We start from the raw sequence: 19,746 nt of genomic DNA, 5'->3' as shown, positions 1-19,746 counted from the left end.
GGTTCTCTGTGGGATTTGTGGTGGCACCCAATCACATCATATAAACAAACACAGGCCCATCCACTCAGCCTGTGGCTACACTCAGCCTCAGACTCCACCTACACTGAGACTGGTCTGCCCCAAGGAACCAAGACAGCTGGCCCACAATAAAGACCAGCATCGCCCTCAGTGTGCTGGGGGACACATCAGAGACCCCTGCCATGACTCCTGTTTGAGATTCTGCATGTCCTTCCCCTTTTATTCATTTTTTTAATATCTTTTAAAATTTATTTGACTATACCAGGTATCAGTTGTGGCATGGGGAATCTTTAATTGTAGCATGTGGGATCTAGTTCCCGGATCAGAGATTGAACCCAAGCCCCCAGCATTGAGAGTATGGAGTCTTAGCCACTAGACCACCAGAGAAGTGCCCCTTTCTTCCCCTTTTAGTGTCAATAAAATCGCAGCCCTGCCTTATGGATTCTGCAGACAGATGTGCTAACCAGGCTCTACAGTCCAGTTGTCTCCCTAGAGAGTTTTTATCCTCCCTGGAAAGCAATGGGACAATCAGAGCTATTTCTGGAAGAGGTTCTTCTTTTCAGGGTAACAGTAACAAATTTTAATCAGATGCTATGCACTCCAAAGTAGGATCTGTCTTAAACTATTGATGGGACAAAGGGCTTGTGTCTCAAACTCTCTGAGCATCAAGCCCCATGTGGAAGTGAGGATAACTTTCACCACTTTCTGGGCTGCCCTGAGGATTAAGTGTTATGATACCTGCAGAGGCTCCTTGCATACTCTGTATGATCACTTAAGTCATTTTTCTTCTCTTGTTATCAGCACAAGTCCCCATGATCATTCTAGCACAGAAAAAAGAATATGTTGAGATCAGTGTTCTCTCTCCCTCAATCTATCTTTCTGGCTTACATATTTTTCAAAAGTATTGTATGAGACAGTGATACAAAGCTTGCTCAGCAGAGTATGCGGGCAACAGGGATGTGTTTTATGGAAGACAGAGAACACCTCTGCTCCCCTTCCTTGTCCCCTGCGTTGGTCTCAGCCATTGCTCAAATATGTGCTGTATCTACCCATTCACGGTCTGTCAGACTCCGTTACAAAATCTGCCCTCGCCCCTGCCCAAAATGATCATTTTCCCTTTCCTTGCTCCCTTCTGGACTCTCCTTTTCTTTCCTGCTGTCAAATGAAGCCTTGTCTTTCCCTCCCCAATCTGTTTATCTTAAATGCAGTCTCCCACTGCTACAATTTTTCTTCAGCATCTAGGTTGTTTAACTTACTGCATGCCGTGGGAAAGGCAGACGTGCCGCAGATGTGAGGCTAAGTGGAAGGCATATTGTGTCAAATGGAAAATGCATCCCAGTTGTCATGTGGATGGTAGTGTTATTTTCCTGAAGACCTCTGGCCCCGAAACTTGGTTAGAAGTTAAGATTTTTTGAGCATCTTACTGAAGCAGGACACCCTAGAAGAAAAAGAAAAAAAGAAATGACTCATCAGGAACGTGTCGATGAAAGTCACAAACTGAACACACCTGGGTAATCAGAACCCAGATCAAGTAAGAGACCAGTGACAGAAGTCCACTTACTTGCCCATCATTACCCTCACAAAGGTTACCACTATCTGACTTCTGGCAGCATAAATTAGTTTTTGAATCTTGTATGAATTAAACCACACACTGATGTACTCTGTTCTGTCTACCTTCATTCCTTAAATACTGTTTACGAGATTTATTCATATCTGTTTTATGTCATCCCCTGGAGAAGGAAATGACAACCACACTCAGTCAACCTACAGACTGGGTGACTTCACTTTCACTTTTTTATGTCATAGTAGTTCATGTTTTCTCATTGCTGGACCATGTACCATTGTATAAATATACACCATTCATTATCTATTCTATTGTCAATGAGCCTTTGGAAAGCCTCCAAAGCAAGGCTTTTATGAGAAGTTATGTTGTGAAGATTCTTGTACATGTCCTCTGTACACATGTGTTTTCTTGGGCACACAACTAGCAGTGGAATCCTGGGTCCCGGGTCTCCACATATTCAGCTGTAGCAGACTACCAGTTTTCCAAAGTTGTTGGATCATTTTATCCCCCCATTGTCATGATATAAGGGTTCCAGTCACTCTGTATCCTGACTAACACTTGGTATTGTCTGGGGATGTTTTCTCGTTTTCCTTTTGCTTGGGTTTTTTTTTTTTTTTTTGGATTCTGCTGGATGTGTAGCTGCTCCTCATTATGGTTTTAATTTTCATTTTCCAAAAGAAAAATGAGATTGAGTACCTTTTCACATATTTATTAGGCACCTGGATATTCTCTCCTGTAAAGTGAAAGTGTTAGCTGCTCACTCGTATCTGACTCTTTGCAACCCCGTGGACTGCAGCCCAACCGGCTCCTCTGTCCGTGGAATTCTTTAGGCAAGAATACTGGAGTGGGTTGCCATTTTCTTCTGCAGGGGATCTTCCTGACCCAGAAATCGAACTCGGGTCTCCTACATTGCAGGCAGATCCTTTACTGGCTGAACCACCAGGTCTATTCAAATCTGTTGTATATTTTTTAAATATTGTTACTGTCTTTTTCTTAGTGATTCAAAGATTTAACATGAGACTAAAGTTAAAAGGGTTGGTCACACTTTTATCGGCTTTTCTATCACTCATCCTAACTTTACAATAACTATAGATGTCTTTAGCCATCTCTAATAGTGTCTCTCTAGTTGTTAGATGTTTCTAGAAGCAATTTAATTTTATTCAAAAAAGGTACTCTACAGCACTCTGAGAAGTATGGAGAATCAGAAAGCTGGCTTGGTTGCTTCCCTTACTAGCTCTGTGACCATGGGTAAATCTTTGTATCTCTATCTGAAAAAATAAAAAAATCTGGATTTGATATCTTTCAATTCAAGGAATCTATTAAATAGTAATAAGATTTATAGTTTTGAGGGGTGAGGAACAGGAGAAAAAGGAGACTAGAAACTTACAAAACTTCCACAAAATTGGTCAGTCCTGCTTTTAAGTTAAAAGGACACTAAACACTCTAACCTTAATAATAATTTCTTCCACGCTTTTGCATGTTTTAAATTTTACCAGAATTGTAAGCTTTCCATGTTAATGGAAGAGAAATTTTATATCAATATGCTCTGTTCACCTTTCTCCTCTTTTCTTTTACGGAAAATAGTACCTAGATCAGAATTGACTAAAAAAAAAGGTCAAAAAACCAAAATTCTGTTTTTTCAAGTGCGTGTCTGAAATGGAGTTAATAGAAAACACTCACTATCCCCCATTACTCAACGGCATGTACTCTCTTAAGACCAGCCTGCGGCATCTCACCTCCTTTCTCAACACTTTTCCTTCCACACTTTTACTTAAGACCCTTGTAAGCATCTAAACCACAAGCCTGAAACCTACATCTCCTTCCTCCCTCTTCTCACTAGCAGCTTAACTCCAGCTGCCATATGACAAGCTCTGTTTTGGCCTCACTCTAACCATCAGTGTATAGAAACTAATATTAAAAAATGTCTTCACAATCTCAGAGAAAAGAAAGGTTTCACACAATAAGACACAAAAAGCCCTAAGCATAGGGGAATTTACTAATAAATCAGACTATAAAATTAAGAACTTGGGTTTATCCAAAAACGTATTAAGAGAATGAAAAGGCAAGGCACAGTGTGAAGAAAGATATCTGATACATGTGTAACAAAGAAAGGGCTTGTATCCAGATTATAAAAGAAAAAAACTTTATAAATCAATGCTTTTTAACAGATAACTCAATGCAAAATGAGCAATAGCTTTGAACAAACACTGACAAAAAGAGGATAAGTAAATTCATATACTGATATGGCTTCATTAGTAATCAGAAAAGTGCTTATTAACACTTCAAAGAGACATAACGTGTACACCAGCCTAGTTAGTATTTAAATATATCACAGTACTGAATGTCGAAGAGGGTATAGAACAAAATAAAAATATCGTTCTTCGCTAGTGGAAGCACAAATCAGGACATCCACTAAAAAACAAACAAAACAGCCTGGGAGTATCTATTCCAGTTAAAGATTAAAGGTACATACATCACCCATGGGGGATCCATGTCAATGTATGACAAAACCACTACACTATTGTAAAGTAATTAGCCTACAATTAAAATAAATAAAAATAAATAAATAAATAAAGATACATACGATCTGTGACTGGGTAATTCTACTCAAACAGCCTATAGAACTGCATGCATATGTGCTCCAAAGCCTGTGCACCTGTTAATAGGGTTATCATTTACTATTCACTGCATTATTCTCTGCAGCAAAAGGTTAGAAACAGCTTAAATGCCTGTCATTAGTACAAGATAAACTATTCAATATTATGTATTCATACTGTAGAGTACTATACAGTAATGAAAATGAGTGGCTAAAGTTTTATGGGAGAAGATAGATGAATCTTTAAAATATGAGAGTAGCTAAAGAAAACAAATGAGGAAGAATACATATTACTTGATTCCACTGACATGAAATTCAAAAACAGGCAAAGTTTGACGATTTAGGGATTTAGTGACTGAATAACAACAAAATATTAACAAAATAACACCTGCTACAAAGACCCAACTGATTGGAAAAGACCCTGATGCTGGGAAAGATTGAGGGCAGGAGGAGAAGGAGGCAACAGAGAATGAGATGGTTGGATAGCATTATCGCCTCAGTGGAGATGAGTTTGAGCAAACTCCCAGAGACAGTGGAGGACAGGGAAGCCTGGCTTGCTGCAGTCCATGGGTTCACAAAGCGTTGGACATGACTTAGCTACTAAACAACAAAAACACTAAAACAGTGGCAACCTCTAGCCAGAGGAAGAGTTATGCAGGGCAGTTTCTGCACCCCTGGCAATGTTTTTATTCTTGACATGATGGTAACCTTCGCAATGAATTCTTACACTGTTTAACAGTATTGTAAGAACTTTTCTCTATATATTTTATTCCATTACATTATATAAATTAATCTTTTCATGTTTGGCATTTAGTAAGCATTCAGTTCCTCCCTCTGTAAAATGCAGCCATTCAGCTTACCTCCTGGAGACTGGGAGGAAAAACAAACTCATTTAGAGTTATGTATGGAAAGTATTTGGAGAAGGCAATGGCACCCCACTCCAGTACTCTTGCCTGGAGAATCTCAGAGATGGCAGAGCCTGGTGGGCTGCCATCTATGGGGTTGCACAGAGTCAGACACGAATGAAGCGACTTAGCAGCAGCAAGCATTCAGTAAATATCAATTACTATCATAAACTCATGACAATACTAACTTTATTTTTATCCTACTTTGTACTTTTTACAGTGTTTTTCATGAAAATCACCTCATTTAAACCCAGGCATTGTTATTATTGCTATTTAACACATGAGAAATCTAAGGCTTAATCTTCACACATGTGTACATGCACACACACACACACACACACACACACACAAACTACCAGGTTAGAGCACAGCTGGAACCACAACTCTGATCTTCTGGTTTCAAATCTGACCCCTGTTTTCTATGCCATGTTGGTTAATGGGAGAAAGATGAGTAGAGAGCTTGACAATCTAAACTCCACCAAGAGCTAGTACTTTTCAACTGTGTAACCTGAGTCAAAGACCTTGATGTGTATGTGTTGGTTTTCCCATCTGTCAAAGGGACATAAAGACTTCCTACTCTGCACAGAACTTCATGAGACACTGAGATGACAGAAATGCATTTGTGTTGCGATGTGTGTAAAAATGCTACACAAATGTAATGAGTATTATTTGGATGTACTCTGACCTATGCTTTGAGCCTGAGCTGAATTCACTGTCAATGCTAAATCAGCACTGATACAAGTATCTCTCTCTCCTCCTCTCAAGGCGTCCACCCATCCATCCACCAAAATAAATAAATAATGGAGAGATTAATCTAATTGGAAGGCTTGCACATTGGGCCCAATTGAAACCAAGCCATCCATGCCCAAGCCAGGCAAATGTAACTGGAAGCAGCAGAAAGCCTACATGATTTCTTTACTGAAAGTGGATACAAGGCATTTTCTCAATGCATCAGCCTGAGGTTAAAGTGCACAGTCTGAGAAATTAAGCTTATTCTCAGCCAGCTTTCATGGAAAACAATCTCTAGGACTATCTCATGTGTCTGCTGACAGAGGAGCATCAGTTGGGAAGATTATGTCTGTTATCAAGGGAAGCAATGAACTTTCCATTTACATTGAACTTTTATAATCTGATGAGAGAAAAGGTGCATTTATCTAGTCTTTTAAAAAGGAAAAGGAAACCCTACAGATTCATCCATTATACCTGCCAAGAATCTAAAGTGAGGTCGAGACAAAAGCAGATTACTTTTGAAAGTGTTAATAAGAGTTTATTGAGAGGCCTGCAAGCCAGATCTCCCTCTGCGGGTTTCTGAATGGCTTTGGGAGCTGGGCTATTCTTAGAGTAATGAGAAAGAGCCTTATCTCATGCCATAGGAAATTCAAAGACTCCTACAGCTTCAAAAGTCTTATCAATACACTTTAGTAGAACTAAAAGCCAGCGTGGTCACTAATCACAAAAACCTGTCCAGTGTGGGGCATAGGGGAGAAGCTTTAAGAGGCACAGACGTGCAATTTCCAATACAGCTTATTAACAGCACTGAAAAGGACCCTCGAACCGTTCCGTGACTAAATTGTGTTCTAAGGCAGTACCAGCAATATAAGTACTAGTGAGTTAGAGTTATGGGTTATAGGCATCAGACACTGACTCTGACTTATTTAAGTAATGGAGAATATATTGGAAAAATATTGGGGATTCAAAGAATGAGTGAGTGGTTGAGTTTTAGAGGATGTAGGAGCACAGTGCAGGAAGCAGGAAGCAAGAGGCACACCAATAGTTTCCAGTCTGGAAAACCCTAGTCAGAACACCACCTCATCATGTATGATCTGTCCTCACTGTGTTCTTGGGTCATTGCCTCAAGATTAGTCCCAGAAGAGAACAACTGATTGTTTGAGTCATAAGTAATCTCCCTCTTCCCTAAATAAACCTATATAGGGCACAAGAGAAATGGAATATGGCTCTACTCAGCTTAAAAAATAGACACCGGATACCTGAGCTTGCTCTCCCACTAAGACTATACATGGGCTCTTAGGGAAAGAAATGGATGCTGTATTGGTCAGGTTTTTGCTTCAATTATGATGAATAACAAGCATTCCAAACTTCAATGGCCTACAGCAACCAACACATCTTTTTCTTGCTCACGGGTCTGTGAGTAGACTAGGATGACTTTGCTTTAGGTAACAGACTGACGGGGGCTGCCTCCAAACCACAGAGCAGAGTCATATCTGCTCCACACCTTGGTATCCTCCTTGGACAAATGGCTACTCCAAGCATGTTACTTTCTCATATTAATAGAAAACCACAACAGCACAGAAGGGGAAGTTACTGCTTGCCTCATCTCTGCTCATATTCCTTTGGTCAAAGTCCATCAAATGCTCAAATCCAGATTCAGTAGGGCAGCCAAATCTACTCCACCCCAAGAGAGAACAGAAGGAAAGTGAATAATATTGGTAACAATAATGCAATCTCACACAGTTGCTAAATAAGCATCCTCTACAATATGTCTTAGTCACCTCACTAACAACTCCCCAAAGCTTCCATTCTGTATCTGATCCAAGTCATTGAGTAAATATTCATGAAAAAGATCTTGGTCACTGTTGCTGGAGGATACACTCTAACTGTCCCTACATGTGTCCTTCAGATCTCAGCCCTGTTTTCTTGGTTAATTATAAGCATGCTTTATTTTCCCTTTTAGATAATGAATGCCTTTAGGGCAAAGCATGCATCTTTGTGAGGATCTTGGAAGATGCTTGGCTTGTAGTTGTTTCCCTTGAATTGCTGGTGAATGAACCAGTGGGATTTTTGCCAGTAAAAATCCCTCAGTTTCAGGGAGTCCCTCAGCCTGAGAAAAGGGTGGCATCTATGACCCAGGGCAAAACCAGCGGTTTGGATAAAAGCTTGTTTAGACTTAACACCAAAGTTTCATAGCCAGCATGAAGGAAAGACAAGTCATTTACCCCCCTCAAATCTCATGTCTGGCTCCTTATCATCCCAAATCCTGACTCCACCCACTGCCAGTCAAGGTCAAGGGCACTTCAGTAAATGAAGGAAATGCACAAACCCATGTTTAAGGAGGTGCTTCAGGTTTCTCCTCCTTTGTACTCTGTCTCAACATCCTGTCATCACTAAATGGCTTTCTCCTTCTTGAAGTCATGTAGCATGCTTTCAGTTACTGTTTACCATAAATACTATCCCAGGCCAGATACTCACTTCTACACCATTTACCATATTTAGTTCTTACAACTTCTACATTAGGCAAGAACAATTGCCATTTTTGGCTGCTTCGCTTGGCAGCTCAGCCTGGACTTTACTTGTTCTGCACCTTACTTGTTCTGCACTACTTACATTGTTGGAGAGGCATATAAAAGTCTGAGTGTTAGTGCAAATTCAAAAAGCAGACAGCTTGAATTCAAATCCTATTCTCAACCTTTACTATATGTGTGAGCTTGGACATGGTTCTTAACTTTTGTGTGCCTCAGTTTCCTCTTCTACAAGGACACTGTAATAGTGCTGAACTTAGAACAGTGTTGTCAGTATGGAAAGGGCAAAAACACCCAGAACAGAACAATGCCTGGAACATTACAAGTGTTTGATAAATGTTTGGAAGACTCATTGACCCTTCATCCATCTGCTTGGTACCTTACCCCATGACCAGACTCCCCCTTTAAGGACTGACCCCCATAGCTGGGACTGAGACATAATTCTGGTCAGTGGCGACTAGATGGGCCCAGGCAGCTGGATCTGTACCATATCCAGAATGTCTGTGCTCCTTCCCACCTTGACCAAAAGAACAAAATCCTTAGTCTCTTCTGTTCGATTTTTCTCTCTCACATTGTAGCACTTTTTGTTCATTCCCCTTCAGCACCTCTCTAGAGGTTAGCTAGTTTTTGATTATGGATTTGATGGCTTAAGCCAATTTATTATTTTTATTATGAATTTGACAGCTTAGAATTTTTGTTCTTAATTTGGACATTTATATCTCATTTCCTTTATGAGAAAAATCTAGGAGTTATAGTTTTAACATCATAATAAGTAATATTAAAATAAATGTCAAGCCATGAATTTGGAATTAAAACACCTAATAATTGGATTGGAGAAATATAAAGATGCTGGGTTTGGTGAACCAGCACCAGTCTAATTTAAATGTCTAATTAAAAGTTACTGGAAGGCACAACATACACAAGCTGCATTGCAGTCTTCTAGGACTGGGAAGGAAGCTCAGTAACCAGAAGAAAAATCAGAATTGCATGAAGAAATGGGAATGGACTGTAATCTGTAAGCAGGGTGTTCCATTTTAATCAAGGCATGTCTACCCATTACCACTTCATTAAAATACACTGTCCCCGGTGCTGAAACTGCTGTTAGTTGTTTAACAGCAGAGTAACCATGCTTCAAGCCAGAAAGGGAGGTAGCAGTACCCGGCTGCAGGCAGGAGCTTTTGTTAGCTGAAGCACTGTTTATCCAGAATTGCCTGAGAGTTACAGAGGAAGAAAAAGAAGAAGGACTGTGATTAGGCAAGTTTAGATGAGAAGTGATTTGACAAGAACAAGCCTGCCAGTCTACAGGCTGATTCACAAAGAGGGCTATTCATAGCAGAAGGCCATTTAGCACATTGTCAAATATGACATTCTAAAAATGCAGCATGATCATTGGTACAAATAACTAATGAACAGTGACATATTTAGATTGCCTCTGTAAAGGTGGCTGGATGTGTGCAGTTAGGCAAAAAGAACTCCATCACCATATGAGGAGATTAAAAAAGAAGAAAAAAACTTGAAAATGTCCAAAATAAAATTCTAAAATTGGGTTTGTTTTTGGAAGTTACTGATTCTGACAATGTCAGTTTGTCACTGTCACCTTTGTCTCTCAGTTTTCTCATCTGTAGTATAGAATAATAATTGCACCTACAGCTTTCTAAGATTTAAACTGAGATTAAAGAGTAAATTCTCAATAAATATTGTCTACCATTATTAGTATTTTTATTGACAAATTTTTCACTCTTAAGAAAGTGTGAAGTGTAGTCATTTGTATCGATATCACTAAATTGAACCTACATTCTAAACTGAGCACCATTTATAGTTAAATGGTACCTCTGTTTTTGAAGGAGACAACTTCTTTCTCTAAAGATTTTTCCTATGCTTAAGAGATCAAAAATAGATTCCTACATTCCTTCAAAGATGTCTCACATTTTCTTTTCCTCCCATTTTCTTACTGTCATCTGTTTAGTTTACTCATTCATTCATTCATGCATTGTTTAAAATATACATTTATTTATTTATGTATGATGTGCTGGGTCTTCATTGCTGCATATGGGCTTCCTCTAGTTGTGTTAAGTGGGGCTACTCTCTAGTTGTGGTATGCAGGCTTCTCATTTCAGTGGCTTCTCTTGTTGCAGAGCATGGTCTTGAAGGCACTCAAGCTTTATTAGTTGCTGCATCTGGGCTCAGTAGTTGTGGTACATGGGCTTAGTTGCTCCTCCCCCTGTGGAACCTTCCCGGACCAGGAATCAAACTTGTGTCCCCTGCATTGGTAGGCAATTCTTAACCATTGGACAACCAGGGAAGTCCTTCATAGACGCATTTTTTAAAGCCATTTTTAATGTGTCAAGCTCTTTTAAGGAATCAGGCATTGTGCTAGCCTAGGTTGCCAAGAGACGTCAATCAAGGAGTTTAAAGATCTGTCATGAATGAAAAGAACTACATTAAATACAACAATCTCCAATATATCTCACATTAACAAGTGTACACACATGTTAAGAAGGTTTGTTATTATTTCTATGTTACAGGTGAGTAAACTGAGGCTTAGAGGAGGGAGGAGGAAGGATCTGCCTTAAGCATCTGCCTTCAGGACTCAGGACAGATACTGCAATGTCCAATCTGTGCTCACACCTCATTCAAGGGGTTCCCTTTTTCAGGACCCTACAAAGGGAACAGTTTGGGGAAACAGAGTAACTTTGAAACTTCGAGTTCCCAGTAAAAGACAAAATTCCAGCTCTTCCTCCTTCCCCACAAGACACTGCCAACAAAAAGAAAAATCTCTGCAGTCAAAACAGGGTGTACACAGCAGAAGAATTATCCCTTATCTTTAGTTCAGTTCCCTTCTTAATGAATAAATGAGTAAATCAATAAATCCCTGGGCCTTTGCCACCCCTTCTTACTCCATGCAAGTCTCGTTTTTGTTTTTTAAGCTGAGCAACCTAAACAAACAGAGGCCATTTTCATGGTTTACCATCTAACAAAACACAGCAGTGGTAATTAAAACAATCTGGGGGTAGGAAAAGGAAATCTGTCGCTGCTGAGACTATCAAGTCAAGAATAAAGTGCTCTGGGAGTGAAGCAGAAACACTGACAATTTGTTAGATCTAACTCCAGACCGACACACAATAAAAGGATGAGGCAGAGACTATTGCTGGCAAATGTCAGCTTTACATGAACAGCCCATGGAAAAACTCTGAAAAGGCGCCCATAGTTTTCATCTTCTGCCAAAGCCAGGAAGGAACCGGCTTCCCTTTGCACAAATAAGAATTAGCTACTTTGTAGTCACTGGTAAAGGTTAGCTTTGGAAAGAATGACCATATCCCCATGCCAACTTAAAATCAAGGGTTAATAAAAAAAAAAAAAAATCAAAAAACCTCATATCCTGACTTTAAAGTATTGTAACTTTTACTTTTACTAGATTTTAAGAATAGTGCAAGTCTTTCAGGGGCATAGTCTCCTTTTCCTTCTTCTAAGGTATTTCATCAAGTCCACATCCATTGGCTGAATCCTTTTAACCTTCCAACTGGGGTGAAATTGCTCAGTAGCTCCCACCTCCAAATTGCACCCCATAAAGGAAAATCAGCAAGAACTACCTGGCAAGACCCCCTACTGCTCTTGATTCATTTTGCAGGATAGATTTTCCCAATCAAGTATAAATCACGAAATCCAATGAATAATTTTTGGTCCTCCGTATCTCACACAGTTGTAATCTTATGGCAAGGAGATCACCAATGATTTGAGAATGCTCACACAATAGGAAAAATAATCATTGAATTTGGAGCAGTTCTTCTAATCTCATTTATTTTGTCACACAGTTTGGCTAAAGGACATAGATTGGACTAATTACAACAATAGCAACAGCAATAGTTGTAGGTAACCACTGTGAAAAAGGCTCTGCTATTTATGGTAAGTTTTGTCATTATTTTACCTCAAAGCACTCCTGTGAAGTAGGGACATTTATTACCTCTACTTCACTAATCAGGAAATACCCACATTGGTTTAAAATGATGGTGGCATTCAATGCACAAAAAAACTAAAATTAAAGCTTTAGTTTTACTGCCTTGACAAAATTTGAATCATTTGATTTACCATAACAAAAATATAAGCATAGTATCAATAGACAGTATAGGCTACTTGCATATACAGAGGAATAATTCCAGTATTTAGAAATAATAATGATACTAATTTAGAAATAATAATAATAATTCTAAATAATTCCAGTACTTAGAAATTCAATAGTTTTTAGCCAGATAAAACTACAGCAGTTAATTACCTTTGTCTAGTTCCATTTCGAATCATTTTTGAAGAACAGCAATTCTAGTCACAAGAAAACCTTCTCAACAGCATCATTAGATACAGACATTGGAGAACAAAAAATATTAAGGAATGGAGCTAGATAAATATTCATTGAAGAGGTAAAATTGGCAACTCTAGGGGAGTGGAAGGTGGAATTACATATGCTTCTTTTCCCACACATTTTCTAGATCTTTATTAAAAAAAAAAGACTAATAAAAATGCAAGAAGCTATTAACTTTGCCACAGAATTGCATCTATTTTTGCATAAGCAGTTTGTGCCTTTAAATTCAAGAGTCTAGAGTAAGTGCCTACCAAGACAGGCTTCTTAGATCTCTGCTTTCCCTCCTTAACTGTTCCTCCTGGTAATTTAGCACAATCTGTTGTTATTATTGGCACTGTCCAGCCAACCAGTCCAGAGTCAAAGGGGAACAATATCTTCAGAGAACACAAGGCAATTCTAGGCAGGACAACCCTGGAGATACATTTCAGAGTGAGAGGCCCCAGCCTGAGAGAGAACAATCCAAGGAGGAAGAAATGAGTCAAGATAAAAAGAAAGCAGCTCAAGACAGAGAGAAATGAGGTACAGAGTAGGGTAGAGGCAAGGAGGCACAAAGCTGTGGAACAAAAGTAGCTCAGAAGCAAACTTGTAATTATCAGAGTTTAATCATTAAGCCTTGTACAGACCTAGCTGGTCTCATAGTCATTGTGTGGACTATGAGTCATGCTGTCTGTGTAGGACCACCCAAGATGGACGGGTCATGATGGAGACAAAATGTGGCCCACTGGAGAAGGGAATGGTAAACCACTTCAGTATTCTTGCCTTGAGAATCCCATGAACAGCATGAAAGGGCAAAAAGATAGGACACTGAAAGATGAACTCCTCAGGTCAGTATATGCCCAATATGCTACTGGAGATCAGTGGAGAAATAACTCCAGAAAGAATGAAGAGATGGAGCCAAAGCAAAAACAACACCCAGTTGTGGATGTGACTGGTGATGGAAGTAAAGTCTGATGCTGTAAAGAGCAATATTGCATAGCAACCTGGAATGTTAGGTCCATGAATCAAGGCAAATTGGAAGTGGTCAAACAGGAGATGGCAAGAGTGAACATTGACCTTTTAAGAATCAGTGAACTAAAATGGACTGGAATGGGTGAATTTAACTCAGATGACCGTTATATCTACTACAGTGGGCAAGAACCCCTTAGAAGAAATGGAGTAGCCCTCAGAGGCACAAAAGAGTCTGAAATGCGGTACTTGGATGCAATCTTAAAAAAAAAATGACAGAATGATCTTTGTTCATTTCCAAGGCAAACCATTCAATATCACAGTAATCCAAGTCTATGCCCTGACCAGTAATGCTGAAGAAGCTGAAGTTGAACGGTTCTATGAAGACCTACAAGACCTTCTAGAACAAACACCAAAAAAAAAAAAAAATGTTCTTTTCATTATAGGGGACTGGAATTCAAAAGGGAGAAGTCAAGAGATACCTGGAGTAACAGGCAAATTTGGCCTTGGAGTACAAAATGAAGCAGGGCAAAGACTAACAGAGTTTTGCCAAGGAATGCACTAGTCATAGCAAACACTCTCTTCCAACAACACAAGAGAAGACTCTACACGTGGACATCACCAGATGGTCAATATCAAAATCAGACTGATTATATTCTTTGAGCCAAAGATGGAAAAGCTATACAGTCAGCATAAACAAGACCAGGAGCTGACTATGACTCAGATTATGAACTCATTATTGCCAAATTCAGATTTAAATTGCAGAATGTAGGAAAAATGACTAGACCATTCAGATATGACCTAAATCAAATCCCTTAGATTATACAGTGGAAGAGACAAATATTCAAGGGATTAAGTATGATAAACAAGTGCCTGAAGAACTATGGATGGAAGTTCATGACATGGTACAAGAGGCAGTGATCAAGACCATCCCCAAGAAAAAGAAACGCGAAAAAGGCAAAATGGTTGTCTGAGGAGGCCTTACAAATAGCTGAGAAAAGAAGAGAAGCTAAAGGCAAAGGAGAAAAGGAAAGATATATCCATTTCAATGTGGAGTTCCAAAGAATAGCAAGGAGAGAAAAGAAAGCCTTCCTCAGTGATCAATGCAAAGAAAAAGAGGAAAAAAATAGAATGGGAAAGACTAGAGACCTCTTCAAGAAAATTAGAGATACCAAGGGAAAATTTCATGAAAAGATGGGCGCAATAAAGGACAGAAATGGTATGGACCTAACAGAAGCAGAAGATATTAAGAAGAGGTGGCAAGAATACACAGAAGAACTATACAAAAAAGATCTTCATGACCCAGATAACCATGATGGTGTGATCACTCACCTAGAGCCAGACAACCTGGAATGTGAACTCAAGTGGGCCTTAGGAAGCATCACCATGAACAAAGCTAGTGGAGGTGATGGAATTCCAGTTGAGCTGTTTCAAATCCTAAAAGATGATGCTGTCAAAGTCCTGCACTCAATATGCCAGCAAATTTGGAAAACTCAGCAGTGGCCACAGGACTGAATGTCAGTATTCATTCCAATCCCAAAGAAAGGCAATGCCAAAGAATGCTCAAACTACCACACAATTGCACTCATCTCACACGTTAGTAAATTAATGCTCAAAATTCTCCAAGCTCGGCTTCAACGGTATGTGAACCATGAAATTCCAGATCTTCAAGCTGGATCTAGAAAAGACAGAGGAACAAGAGATCAACTTGTCAACATCCGTTGGACCATTGAAAAAGCAAGAGAGTTCCAGAAAAATATCTACTTTGGCTTTATTGACTACGCCAAAGCCTTTCACTGTGTGGATCACAGCAAACTGTGGAAATTTCTTAAAGAGATGGAAATACCAGACCACCTGACCTGCCTCCTGAGAAATCCGTATGCAGGTCAAGAAACAACAGTTAGAACTGGATATGGAAAAACAGACTGGCTCCAAATTGGGGAAGGAGTATGTCAAGGCTGTATATTGTCACCCTGCTTATTTAACTTATATGTAGACTACATCATGTGAAATGCCAGGCTGGATGAAGCACAAGCTGGAATCAAGATTGCTGGGAGAAATATCAATAACCTCAGATATGCATATGATACCACCTTTATGGCAGAAAGCAAAGAAGAACTAAAGAGCCTCTTGGTGAAAGTGAAAGAGGAGAGTGAAAAAGTTGGCTTAAAACTCAACATTCAGAAAACTAAGATCATGGCATCTGGTCCTATCACTTCTTGCAAATAGATGGGGAAATAATGGAAACAGTGGCTGACTTTGTTTTTCTGGGCTCCAAAATCACTGCAGATGGTAACTGCAGCCATAAAATTAAATGACACTTGTTCCTTGGAAGAAAAGTTATGACCAACCTAGATAGCATATTAAAAAGCAGAGACATCACTTTGCCAACAAAGGCCCATCTAGTCAAATCTATGGTTTTTCCAGTAGTCATGTATGGATGTGAGAGTTGGACTATAAAGAAAGCTGAGCACCAAAGAATTGATGTTTTTGAACTGTGGTGTTGGAGAAGACTCTTGAGAGTCCCTTAGACTGCAAGGATACTCAACCATTCCATCCTAAAGGAAATCGGTCCTGAATATGCTGAAGCTGAAACTCCAGTACTTTGGTAACCTGGTATGAAGAACTGACGCATTGGAAAAGGCCCTGACACTGGGAAAGATTGAAGGCAGGAGGAGAAGGGGATGACAGGGATGAGATGGCTGGATGGCATCACTGACTCAATGGACATCCTTTGCTCCAGGAGTTGGTGATGGACAGGTAAGCCTGGCATGATGGGATCCATGTGGTCACAAAGAGTCAGACATGACTGAGCTACTGAACTGAACTGAATCATTAAGTCTTGTGTAGACCTAGTTGGCCTCAAGGACAAATCACAGTCCTTGATCAAAGAGGCAAGAGGTCCTAACATCTTTACCACCCTCATTTCCCAAAGGGAATCATTTTGACCTCTGCACTGATTGCGATTATAGTAAACCATGTTCTGTGCTGGAAGTCAGTGAAGACTTTGCATTCACAGACAGAGTGACAAAGACAGGGCTTGTAAGTAGTAACAGTGGTAGTAATGATAATAATAGTAATAGTTTCAAAAGCAGTCATTGTAATTTTAATAATCATATTTAATGAGAGCTTATTGTGTGCTTTCACTGTGTTGCATGCTTTTACTAGCATAATTCATTTAATCCACACAACTCTGCTTCACCCATTTTGTAGAAAAGGAAATTGAGCCACAGAGTTAAGTTCCTTGTCTAAAAATCTAAAATTATCATAGGCTGGAGTCAAGATTAGAATCAAAAACCAAAGTCTGTCTAAGTATGGGGACTTTAAAATATATATATATGAGGACTTCCACCAGCAGGAAGAAGGATAAGACATACTATGTTCCATTTCTTATGCTAGATACAACTAAAATCCCTGGATGCTATACATTAAAATAATTTAAAAAATAAAAGTACTCTGAAATGCAGAGAGAATAAGGCAGATAAAAAGGAGGCAATCCAGAAATGTTCATGGACAGAGGCCAATAAAATCCTCTAATAAAATCCTACTCTTCTAGCCAGAGGACCAGGAAAAGAGAAGCCTAGTAAGACAGTAACCACATTCCTGCAGCCAAATAACCAAGAAAAAAAAAAAAAACACCTGTAAACCACTCATGGCAGTAAGTACATTGAAAGTAAGCAGTCCAAATATATCGACTAAAAGATGTAGGCTGGCAGAATGGATTAAAAGTATCAGCCAACTATATGATGCTCTCAGCAAGGAAAAAAAAAAGACACTTCAACATGTTTCACACTTGGCACAAAAATTAACTCAAAATGTGTAACTGACTTAAATATATAACATAAAACTATAAAACTTTTAAAACAATAAGAAGACAAAATCTTTCAAGTTTAGGGTTAGGAAAGAGTTCTTAAAATTTTGACAACAAAAGCATGATCAATAAAAGGAAAAATTGATGAATTATACCACATCATAATTAAAAATTGTCACTCTGTAAAGGACAATCAAGAAGACAAGCTATGGACTGAGAAAATACTTGCAATTCACATATCTGACAAAGGACTTTAACTAGACTTTAAAAGAACTCAGAAAAATCAACAGAAAAAAATCCAATTAGAAAATGGAAAAAAAAAAGACATAATAAGATGTATTTCTGAAAAAGATAAGTAGATGACAAATAAGCACATGTAAAGATGTTCAATATCATTAGCTTTTAGGGAAATGCAAATTAAAACCACAATGAGATACCACTATCCACACTGCAGAATGGCTTAAAAAATGACAATATATGCTAGTAAGAATGTAGGTATATTGAATCACTCATATACTGCTGGTACAGCTATGTTGAACAACAATTGGCCATCTCTTTAAAAAGTAAATATGCAACTTCCATGCAACCCAGATATTGTTCTCCTGGGCATTTTACTGCACAGAAATGAAAACATGTTCACACAAACAACTGTAAATGAATATATATAACATTTTTAATCATAGTACCTTAAAAATGAAGACAACTCTGGTATCCTTCAATGGGTGAATGGTTAAACTGTGGTACATCTATACAATAAATACAGCTCACTAATAAAAGGGAACAAACTATTGATATGCCCAGCAATCCAAATTAATTCCCAGAGAATTGTACTGATTGGAAAAAAAAAAAAACCCGATCCCAAAAGTTATATACTCTATGATTCTATTATACAAATGGAACACAAGATGTTCATTTTCAGAGATTAAGGAGTGGTTGGAGACTAGAAGAAAGTGGGCGTGTCTATAAAATGGCAAAATGAGGGATCCTTTGGTGTTAGAAATATTGTGTATCTTGACGGTATCAAAATCAATATCTTGACTGTGCTATTTTACTATAGTTTTTCAAGACATTGCCATTAGGGAAAACTGAGTAAAGGGTTTATTTACCTGTGGATTACTTCTATGTATTCTTATTATATGCACAAATTCATATGCATCTTATATCAAAATTAAAAGTTTAATTTAAAAAAACCTCAATATAGGCTGGTTAGAGTTCTGCAGCTAGTCATCGAAATGTGCACGCTCAATTCTACCATAACCTGTCAGGAGAAACTGCTCTTCTGCAAGCTTGCTTGGTATGTGAAGCCGATCTCCCATCATTTGTACAGACACCATCCTCCAGCCTGCCCACGTTCTCATCTTCCTTTGAGACACAGAAGGTTCTGACTCACCGCTCTATTTTGATATTCCAGTGATCCTAAGTATACATCCAAACACTACATCATGAATACATATGTATAAATGCTAAGTCATCACAATTCCTATTATCTACTCAAAGTTTAAGTCAGAATTATGACACTGCCAAACATTGAGCAGCTACAGCAGCACATATTCTACAACAGGTGGCTCACAAATCATGGCTTTTGTCCCCAAAGTTCTGCCTAGTAAACCTAGCAATAAGCATCTTACAAATAGGTACTGTATGGAATAGGAAGCAAAATACATCAAGTTTGCTTGGATAATAGGATCGCAGAAAACATTCCAAAACGTTCCAGTTATACAGCCTTCATTATATGGATTAATGAAGGTTAATCCATTAGATGGATTAATGAACGTTTAGGTTTAGTTTTGTTTGTTGTTATTGTTGTTCTTGTTGTCTGTGTGAAGGAATAGAATGAAAGTTTTTGGCCCTGTACCCTGCCCAAATACACATACACACTTTGGTCAATTGATCAAAAAAATAATCACTGCTGAAATTATTTTCTCTAACCTGTAATAAAGAATGCTTAAACATTTAAGATATGTTACTATCCAAACTGCAAATGTCAAATGCATGTCTCAAATCCTTGAGCCTGTGATTACCAGATTTAGTGTAAGGTTTCCCTGGTGGCGCACATGGTAAAGCATCTGCTTGCAATATGGGAGACCTGGGTCCGATCCCTGGGTTGGGAAGGTCCTCTGAAGAAGGAAATGGCAACCCACTCCAGTACTCTTGCATGGAAAACCCCATGGATGGAGGAGCCTGGTCAGCTACAGTCCATGGGATGGCAAAGAGTCGGACACGACTGAGCGACTTCACTTTCTTTAGAGATACCTGTTAACTATAAACAGCTCCACTTTATTGTACTGTTTTATTC

The 19,746-nt window shown here is 38.8% G+C and overlaps 1 long non-coding RNA gene across 1 annotated transcript in view; it reads right to left on the bottom strand.

The window, feature by feature from the left end:
• Positions 1-18,890, bottom strand: part of LOC145532085 (uncharacterized) — a 30,756-nt gene extending 11,866 nt beyond the window's left edge. The window contains exons 1-3 of the long non-coding RNA XR_014072975.1: positions 18,841-18,890; positions 1,275-1,456; positions 757-839 (exon numbers count right to left, since the gene is read on the bottom strand). This is a non-coding gene — a long non-coding RNA (uncharacterized LOC145532085). The remainder of the gene's footprint in view (positions 1-756; positions 840-1,274; positions 1,457-18,840) is intronic.
• Between the last annotated feature and the right edge of the window lie 856 nt (positions 18,891-19,746).

The sequence above is a fragment of the Giraffa tippelskirchi genome, chromosome 13, assembly GCF_054371585.1.
Source record: "Giraffa tippelskirchi isolate mGirTip1 chromosome 13, T2T-mGirTip1v1.2.pri, whole genome shotgun sequence".
NCBI classification, from domain to species: domain Eukaryota; kingdom Metazoa; phylum Chordata; class Mammalia; order Artiodactyla; family Giraffidae; genus Giraffa; species Giraffa tippelskirchi.
This window is presented reverse-complemented; position numbering and strand designations above follow the sequence as displayed.